Genomic DNA, 9,974 nt, shown 5'->3' on the forward strand with positions numbered 1-9,974 from the left:
ATGAAAAAAATATCCTCAGATGAGGATTACCAAAAAATAATAATTAAATAAAACATATCCTCAGGTGAGGATTTAGAAAAAGCAGTATGGAAGTTACTAAAAACATTTAAAAAATAATAATAATAAAGAATTACCACATAATCCAATACTCCTAGTCAGCATCTTGACTTTCAAGTCAGCATCTTGAAGAAATATTAACACTTCCATTTCATTACAACACTTTTCAATAGCCGAGATGTGGAAACAATCTAAATTTTCATCAACAGAGAAATGGATAAAGAAAATGTGGTATATACATACAATGGAATATGATTCAGCTTTAAAAAGAAGGAAATTATGGCCCCAGTGGAGGCAAGGGCTCCAGGCACACAAGGTAGAGACCTGCCTTTGCCAGGCCAGAGGCTGGCGCGATGACTTTGTTTCACTTTGGGAACTGCTTTGCTCTGACTTACTTCCCATACTTCATCACCTACAATCTCAGTGGCCTGCCCCAGTACAAGGCCTTCTGGAAGTGTGTCCTGGCTGAGGTCACCTACCTCTTCATGTATCTGTGCAAGATGTTGTTCCTGGCCACTTTCATTCCCACCTGGGAAGGCAACATCTATAACTTCATTGGGGTTCATTATATCATCTCATCTGCACAAGTGTGGATGATAACACACAAGGACCTGTACCTCACTTTTCAGCTGGCTGGCCTCCTTAATGATGTTCCTCAGCATCTACAAGGCCTTTGTCATGGAGGCTTTCATCCGCTTTCTGGCCTGAGCAGTGGTGACCGGGCTGCTGGCCCTTAACACCTGCCTTTGTATGTTCCCATTATCAATGTGCACTCCTCGGCTTGGTGTCCCAGGCATACCTTTAACTTTTTTCTAGGTTGTAGCAAAGTAACAGTATTTGGTGGGGCGAGGAGGAAAAAGAAGGAACCCTGACCAGTATGGCTCAGTTGGTTGGAGTGTTGTCCTGTGCACCAAAAGGTGGCAGGTTTGATTCCCAGTCAGGGCACATATCCAACTTTTAGGTTTGATATCCTGGTGCATGTGGGAGGCAACTGATCAATGTTTCTCTCTTACAGCAATGTTCTTTCTCTCAATCTCTCTCTCTCTCTCTCTCTCTCTCTCTCTCTCTCTCTCTCTCTCTCTCTCTTGTCCTCCCTTTCTCTAAAATAATAAACTTTTTAAAAATTGGATTTAAAAAAAATAAAATTATACAATATGCAACAACATGGATGAACCTTGAGGACATTATGCTAGGTGAAATAAGTCAATCACAGAAAGACAAATACTACATGATTCACTTACATAAAGTAACTAAAATTGTCAAATTTATAGAATCAAAAAGTGGAATGGTGCTTGCCAGGAGTCATGAGGAGGAAGAAATGGGGAGTTGCTAATCAATGGGCAAAAAGTCCATTAAGCAAGATGAATATGCTCTAGAGGTCTGCTGTACAACCTTGTACCTATAGGCCCTAGCCTGGTAGCTCAATTGGTTAGAGCATTGTCCAGATATGCCAAGGTTGTAGGTTCAATACCCTGTCGGTACATACAAGAATCAACCAATGAATGCATAAATAAGTGGAATAACAAATCGATGTTTCTCTCTCTCTCTTTCTCTAAGAAATCAATAAAAATAAAAATTACCCTAGCCCATGTGGCACGGTTGGAGCGTCATCCTGTACACAGGAAGGTTGTTGGTTCAATTCCCAGTTAGGACATATGCCTAGGTTAAGCATTCAGTCCCAGGTTAGGGTATATGCAGAAGGCAGTTGGTCTATGCACTCTCTCATATCAGTGTTTCGCTCTTTCTATCTCTCTTCTTTCCCCTCTCTCTCAAAATCAATAAGCATGTCCTCTGGTGAGGATTAAAAAACCAACAACATTATACCTACACTTAAAATTTTGTTAAAATGGCAGATGTCATGTTAAATGTTCATTAAAACAAAATTTAATTAATTTAGAAATAAAATAATAAAAGTTTGCATAATAATATATAAAGCTAAAACTAGCCCTGGCCAGTTTCTCAGTGGTTAGAGCGTCAGCCTGCAGACCAGAGAGACCAGGGTTTGGTTCCCGCTAAGGGCATGTACCTTGGTTGCAGTTTGTCCCCGGCCCGGCTGGGGTCATGTGGGTGGCAACCAGTGGATGTGTCTCTCTCTCACATTGATGTTTCTCTCTCTCTTCTTCCCTCTCTCCCTCCTGCTCTATATGAAGATAAATGCAAAAATGTCCTCAGAAGAGGATAAAAAAAAAAAAAACTAACTAAATGTAAAAGATTATAATTATACGGACTATAGTCTCTGACTACAAAGAAATTGAGCTAGAGATAATTGAACAAAGCAAAATGTTTTTTTCTTTGAAAATTTTAATAAAATTAACCCTTTGGAAGATTTAACAATAAAAAAGGTAAAAGGTACAAATACAGGCATGAAAAAGAAGACAAAAAGGTGCTGGAGACATTAAACGGATAATAAGAAAATGAACTACTTTATGTCAATACATTTGAGTATTTAGAACCTTTGTAGAAAATCGACTTGCCACATATCTGAAGATCTATTTCTGGATTCTTTATTCTGTCCCACTGTTTTATGTGTATCCCACTGTTTTATGTGTATCCTTGTGCTAGTACTGCACCATTTGATTACTACAGCTTTATAGTAAGTCTTGAAATCAGGTCATTTCAGTTCTTTAAAATTTTTTTTTTCTTCATTAATTTTAGAGGGAGAGGAAGAGAGAGAAACATCGATGAGAGAGAACATCAATTGGTTGCTTCCTGCATGCCCCCCACTGGGGATTGGGCCCACAACCTGGGCATGTGCCCTGATCAGGAACTGAATTGGCAACCTCTTGGTGCATGGGTCAACACTTAACCACTGAGCCACACTGACCAGGCTGTTCTTTTAAAATTACTTTATCTTGTAGCAACTATTAATAAATATTTCTTGAATTAACAACATTTAAAATTTACTCTGCTTACTCTATTCTTTTTTTTTTTTTTTTTTTTTTCTTTCTTAATCCTCACCCGAGGACATTTTTTGTTCAGGTAGAGTGGGAGGGAGAGAGAGGAACAGAGAGAGAGAGAGAAACATCGACGTGAAAGGAGCACATCGAGTGGCTGCCACCCGCACGACCGACCAGCGCCGGGGACAAACTGCAACCGAGGTACGTGCCCTTATCGGGAACCGAACCCGGGTCTCTCTGGACCGCAGGCCGACGCTCTAACCGCTGAGCCAAACCGGCCAGGGCTGCTTACTCTAAATTATTTTTTAAAGTAATCTTAGATTCAGCTCATTGATTTAACCCCACTAAAATGATGATTGAAGTTGTGTTGCATCTGTAGATCAATCTGGAAGAATTGAGATCTTAACAAAATTGACTATTCTAATCCATAAGCATGGTAAATTTCACAATTTATTTAGGTCTTTGCTTTATCTCAGCAATATCCTATACCTTCCAGTGAGGAGGTATTGCATATCTTTTGTTAAATTTATTCCTAGGTATTTAGTGTTTTGTTGTAAATTGGATCTTTTTTCTTTTTTTTTTCAATGTCCAGTTGTTTGCTACTAGCATATAAAAAAATAATTGACATTTGTATACTGACCTTTTACTTTATGGCCTTCTAAGTTTATTCATTATTTCTAACCATTGTTTTTCTAGCATTTTTTAAAAATCACATCACCTGCAAATAGTATAGCATTAATCCTTTCTGATTTTTATGCTTTATTTTTCTTTACTTATTGTGATGAGAAAGACCTTCATTACAAGATTGAATAAAGTCATCAAAAAGAATGTCCTTTACTTGGTCCTGAACTGTAGGAAAACATTCACTGTTTCACTGTTGATTATGTTCATGATTCATCTGTTAACTGAATGATGAATGGGTATTGAAATGTATCTGTCAATAACAAGAAATTAAATACTGATACATGCTACAATATGGATGAACCTCCTCCACAGTGACACACTCAAGTGGTGAACTCAGCAGGCACCAGAGGGGCCCACTAAAGTAAGTCTTGCTCTGTTGGGTGGGCTCCTGCACAGCTGATCCTCCATGGTGGTCAGTGTTTGGTGGTCACACCAGTCCTTGCAGTGAATCAGCCTGGGGATAAATATCTCCCATGAATGTGCCAAGAGAAATCAAGTCTCAACTACAACAGGAGAGTATACGTGTGGGGGTGGAGGGGAGAAGGGCACAACTGGAGTGCCCAGCTTGGGTGATCTGGGAGGCTATGTCACTGGACTCTATGGGACACTTACTACATTAGGCCACTCTACCAAGCCCATCAGAGTGGCTCAGTTGATTGATCATTGTCCTGTGCACTAAAAGGTTGTTGGTTCAATTTCCGGTCAGGATACTTACCTGGATTGCAGGTTCTATCCCTGGTTAGGGTTCATAAGGAGGGCAGTCAGTCGATGTTTCTCACATTGATGTTTCTGTCTTACTTCCTGCTTCCTCTCTCTAAGCATGTCCTCAGGTGAGGATTTAAAAAAAAAACAAAAACTGGTTATAAGGATGCTCAATGAATTTAGGGGAAGAGTAGTTGAACTTAGAGAGAACTTCAACGGCATAAAAATAGGCATGGAAACCATAAAAGGAACCAATCAGAAATGAAGGATACACTAACTGAAATGAAGAATAATTTATAGGGAGTTAACAGTAGAGTAGAGAAAGCCAAAAATCAAATAATCAATTTGGAATATAGGAGAACAAAAACACCCAATCAGAACAGCAAAAAGAAAAAAGAATCCAAATGAATAAAGACATGAGGTTTGATTCCTGGTCAGGGCACATGTGTAATCACTGGGATATACACCTGAAACTAATATAATATTGTATGTCAACTGTAATTGAAAAATAAAACCTGGCTTAAACCACAATTTTTTTTCAATAAATAAAATACTGTTGACTAAAAAAAAAAAAAACATTGAGTCCTCTCTCACATCTCATGTCTGAGCCCCTTTTCTCTTCCTAGACAAACGTTTAGAAAGTGATGAGCTGGCCTTGCTGTCTGCTGACAGGCTGTAGTGACACTGCCATGTGGGTTTGGGCTGATACTAGCTTAAAGTAAACATCTGAATAGTGTCAATATTTTTAAAACAAAATTTAAATAGGACTTACACTATAATGGTAAAATGACAGGAGCTAGGGTTCTTATTTTGGGGCAAAACACACAGTGCTTCATATTATCTATTTTAAGGGTCAACACTGACTGTCCCTGGGTAGAAAATTGAGACAACTGTATGGATAATTTTGTTCTTTCTTCATCTACTTTTCCTACTGATTCCTTTTTCCAAAAGGAAGCAAACAAAATATAACAAAGAACAAACCAATTTAGTCATAGTCATTTAGATAATTCAGACCAAAGGTGGTCATTTGTCTTGAATTATATGGTTTGCTTTCCCCAGGTAAGCATTCTACATTGCCTATGCATAAATACTGTTCTAAAGTTACTGGCAGAAAAAAGCAAATGAGTACATTTTCCAGAAGGTAAGATGAGTCAACTCACCCATGCACACTCATCCTGGGCTTTGACTTTACATTGAACACTCTGTTTATAAAAACACCAAGGGTACAAAAGTGTTAATAGTATCTGTGATCCAACGTTGGCTCTGGATATTTATATATTTTTGTTTGCAGATTATGGTTTACATATTTAAGCAATACTTTAGAGGTTATCACAAAACAAAATCCTTTAGTATAGGCTTCCTCTTCCCATCTCCAGTAAGTCCCTTAATCTACATATACCTAAATTCTCTTATTTTTTAAAAATGAAGTTTTTTTCATTTTAAATATCCAAATATTATGTTTACATTTGTCCATTTGTTTGAAATTTTGAAACAGTAAAAGTATAATTTCTAAAAAGTTCTAGGTTCTAAAATTCTTTCTTGCTACTTCAAAATATTTGGTAAGGTTAAGGAAATGTTTACTTAATTCTTAGAACTCCAAGTAGAAATTCTTGACTAAATGATACCAGGCACTCACCGAGCATTTACCAAAGGTTAGACATTGTTCAGAGTATTCTTCATGTATTAATTCATTGAAAATGCACAATAACTCCAAGAAGCAGATGCTATTATTATCTCTATCTCACAATCAAGGAAACCAAGGCACAGAGAAATTAATTAACTCACCCACAACATCCAATGTAGTAAGTGGTAGAGTTAGAATTTAAACTCTGGCAGTCAGGCTCCGACTCCACAGTCTTATCTATTACATGCTATGCTCCTTATGTTGCCATGACTCTTTATACTGTCATAGCTTGTATTTTTACTTTCTCCTCAATAAATCCTAAATGGATCTGAATCAAATTCTTAATGTTGTATTTGAGATCCAATTGAATTGATGTTTTCTGAGAAACACCATAGGTAGAAAAATAATTAATTTGAAAAATAGTACTCAACATTTCTGCTGTAGTTTGAGGATTCACTGGCACAGGCCCTAAAACAATAAGATTTATTAGCATAAACCAGAATAAACATATAAAGTGCATCCTGGACCTGCTGTTCATGCTTATGAGCAATTGTGTCAAATTTCTCCCTGGACAATATTACACACCACAAAACCAACTTTAACCTTCCAAACTGCTCAGTCACAATGTGAAATATGGGAAATGATCTGTGTGTTAGTTACTGCAAGAATAAAATGCAGAGATCATCACTAATACCCACTAAATTCACTGGCCTTACAAACACTGGATACCCAGAATTTGGCAGTCATTAAGCAGGTTTGGGACTCCAAACGTTTCAAGAATATTTTAAAGTTTTTTTCAATGTTATATTTGGTCTCATAACGTGAACAAACTTTGAAAAATATAGAATAGTATTCAAATATAAATTAATGTTTTTTACCATCATCAGATTCTGTAGGCTTCTCTATTCTTCAACACCAACGGATTGAAATCTGAGACTATGCAATTCTCCTGTCACCCATCAAAGTGCCTTCTGGAGACTCTTCCCACAGTCTCCTTGCATGCATGTGCGCATAATCTGAGCTACTCTGTTGAATGCTGTAGCCACTGCTCCAAGTGACACTGCCAGTACTTCCCTCGCTTTTGCAGAGCTCTGTCCTCTATCATGTATTTTCTTTCTCCTCCTCCTCACCCTACATGTATTCACTGGCTTTGTCCTGTCACCCACACCCTCATCCCTCACTCAGAGCAACGCATCAATGAATGACACTTTATAGAGGCGCTCTACCCACACACAGGATGCTGCACGCACGGGATGTGATTTTCATCCCACTTCTGAACATCAGAGAGCACTTTCTGGGATGATTCTGTGACAATTGATACCAGGTTTTCTTCCAGAAAATTGCAGGGCAAGTTGAGCTCAATCTATTTTAAGAAAATACTCTTGAAATTTCAGTTTTTGAAAAGCTGAAAGGCTACATTTTAGGTTCTGCAACTTTATTCATGTCTTCAAATTATGTCCTTGAGGTCATAATATGAGATATTTTATACTACTTATGTTTGGAAATATACATAAGAACAATGAATGACATCAGGTACAACTTGGCGGCCGGTTTAGAGCTGAGAGGACCGTGATACCCACAAAGACTTCGGTTCTGTATCAAATTGCACCAGCTAATGTTTTCAAATGAATTGTAGAATAATACAATGTGACCTAATTTTTCATCAAATTCTGGGTTTCAGATTAATTGAAAGGCAAGAAGAGCTACAATATTCCAGCCAAATGGTAGTCTCGCCTCTGCTCGGTTACTTCTGGTCATTAAGTAGTACTGAAGCAAAGACTTCATCTACACCTTGCGTTGAGCTGAATCATGGCTCCACATGACTTCAACATTTTGTCTACATTTTCCTTTCCAGAGCAATATATAATAAGGATACTACATATTTTTACATATTTGAAGAGAGCTACCTAGCTATTGTGTGCCTTTATAATCTGCTCTTCTCTGGTCTAAAAATACATCTCCTCTTTAGCAGTTCCGTTTTGCGTGGTTTTGAGTTCCCGCTCCATTTTTCCTCACTTCTCTGAGAATACTTTCATTTGTCTGTGTTCCTCTAAAAATGCAGTGCTTAGAATTGAACGCAATGTTCCAGATGTGATCTGACCAGTACAAAGTACAATACAACTATTATCTTCCATCATCTGGACAGTACACTTTTTCAAGGTCACTTAACAAATAGAAATTAAAAAACAAAAAACAAGTTTGACAGTGACTGCCATGTATATAGAAAACACTCCAAAAATATGCCTGGATGTTGTTAATTAAAAAGCCAGCATGTTTTACTTGTTTGTTTTTCTGTTTTTGTTTGTGTGTGGTTTGTTTGGGGGGGGGGTTGTTTGTTTGTTTTTTGTTTTTTTTTAGAAAACTTACAGACTATATGGTTAAAGGTTTATGGGACATTTAATTTTGTATCCACCTTCTCAGTATATTTGATATTTAGGTTTAACATGGATATTCTACCCTTTGTACAGAATAATTGCATTAGCATCAGTAAGTACTTTCATTTAACTCACTTTGAAAGCAGTCTATCAGCTGCTCAGAAATGATTCTTGCCTGGACAGAGAATTCCACCAGAGAGGACTTTTTCAAAGCATGAATATAATATGGATGTTGGCCAGCTGTTGTTGTATGGGGACAGCACTTATTGATATCATGGTTCTTCTCAAAGGGGACAAAAGGGACTATTCATTATGGAAGCATCCCAAACAGGAAACTGGCATTATCTATTTATTTTTTAATATAAATGTGAATCACATATTTATTTTTTGAGCAGAGTAGATGTTTCTGTGAAGTGAAATGTTTTCGGTAATAATGATAGTGATCAGGTAAAAGACTGCCCTTATCAAAATGCTCTTGGGCCGAGATCAGACAGAGTTTGGAATCACCATTTTGTCTAAGCAGGTGATTTCTAGGGACAGGATGTAAGAATTATTTGTTCACCATCATCTTGCCAGCAGTTGATATGATGCTTGGCAAAGAGCAGAACCTCAAAAACCTTGGAAAGTAAGTTAAGAAAAGAGGAAGGAAAAAAAAATCTGGAGGGGAAAATTTTCAGGATTACTTTAAAAATTAAGAACACCAGTTTAAAGACCCAAATACTGATGCAGGGTGGGATCTCCAAAATCTGTCCAGCTTCCTTATTTTAGATATGGTAACTGGAGCCACACAAGAGTTAAGTAACTTACCCAGCATTACAGTATCTCAGTTTACTTAGTTACCAAGTCCTTCCCAGATGTTAAGACTCTTAATTCAGAGCTCCTTATGTAATACTTAATGGAGCTGTAGAAGGAATTGTCAAGGGAAGGCCCTGGGGTCTCACACTCTGGCCCCAGGTTAGTTACTTTAGCATGGCTGGATTGGAGGAAGTTTGAAAAGAGATTTTAGCTACAGACCTGGAAGAAATGCTGGGATTTGGGTAAGTGATCAGAAGAAGCAAGGCCTGGTGCAGCAATTTGATCCTGGGTATCAGACTGAGACTGAACAATTGCTTTACGCTGTTTCCTTACTCAGTGGCCTGACTTCTCTCCCTGTGCACACCACAGTCCCCTCTTTGGATTAGACTGAAGTAGAGCAAACTCAGGGACAGGAGTTAGCACTCTCAGAGATGACAACTCACCAGCACAAATCAGAGGCCATGCTGCTGACAGACGTGCTTCTTCCAACACCGGCGCTGGAGGATGTTCGTAGATGCTATCTCTGGAAGACAAAAAAAAAAAAAAGTTCTGCAATCATTCTTTGGAAATGTTTGGTTAAACAGATTTTTCCACTGCAAGACTTTACAGGGTTTTTAATGTACTATATGAGTTTTGAACCTCCAAAAGGCAAATTGGTTCTCAGACTCTGCCAAATATATTTGAACATTGTTAAATAAATTAAACAAGGAGGCTGTTAGGTGACTCTAATCCTTGTGGGCCTACTAAGCAAACCAAATCTCAGTTTGTAAATGCCTGAATGTTAAGAAATCAAAACCTAAGGACAATCAATTACAGCCACCTAGGCTTTAAGCTATAGCC

General features: G+C 37.9%; 1 pseudogene; it reads left to right on the top strand.

Moving 5' to 3' along the window:
* The first annotated feature begins 251 nt into the window (after positions 1–251).
* Positions 252–929, top strand: LOC118619262 (annotated as a pseudogene).
* The last annotated feature ends 9,045 nt before the right edge of the window (positions 930–9,974 follow it).

Source organism: Molossus molossus, unplaced genomic scaffold (assembly GCF_014108415.1).
Source record: "Molossus molossus isolate mMolMol1 unplaced genomic scaffold, mMolMol1.p scaffold_m16_p_6, whole genome shotgun sequence".
In the NCBI taxonomy this organism is placed as follows: domain Eukaryota; kingdom Metazoa; phylum Chordata; class Mammalia; order Chiroptera; family Molossidae; genus Molossus; species Molossus molossus.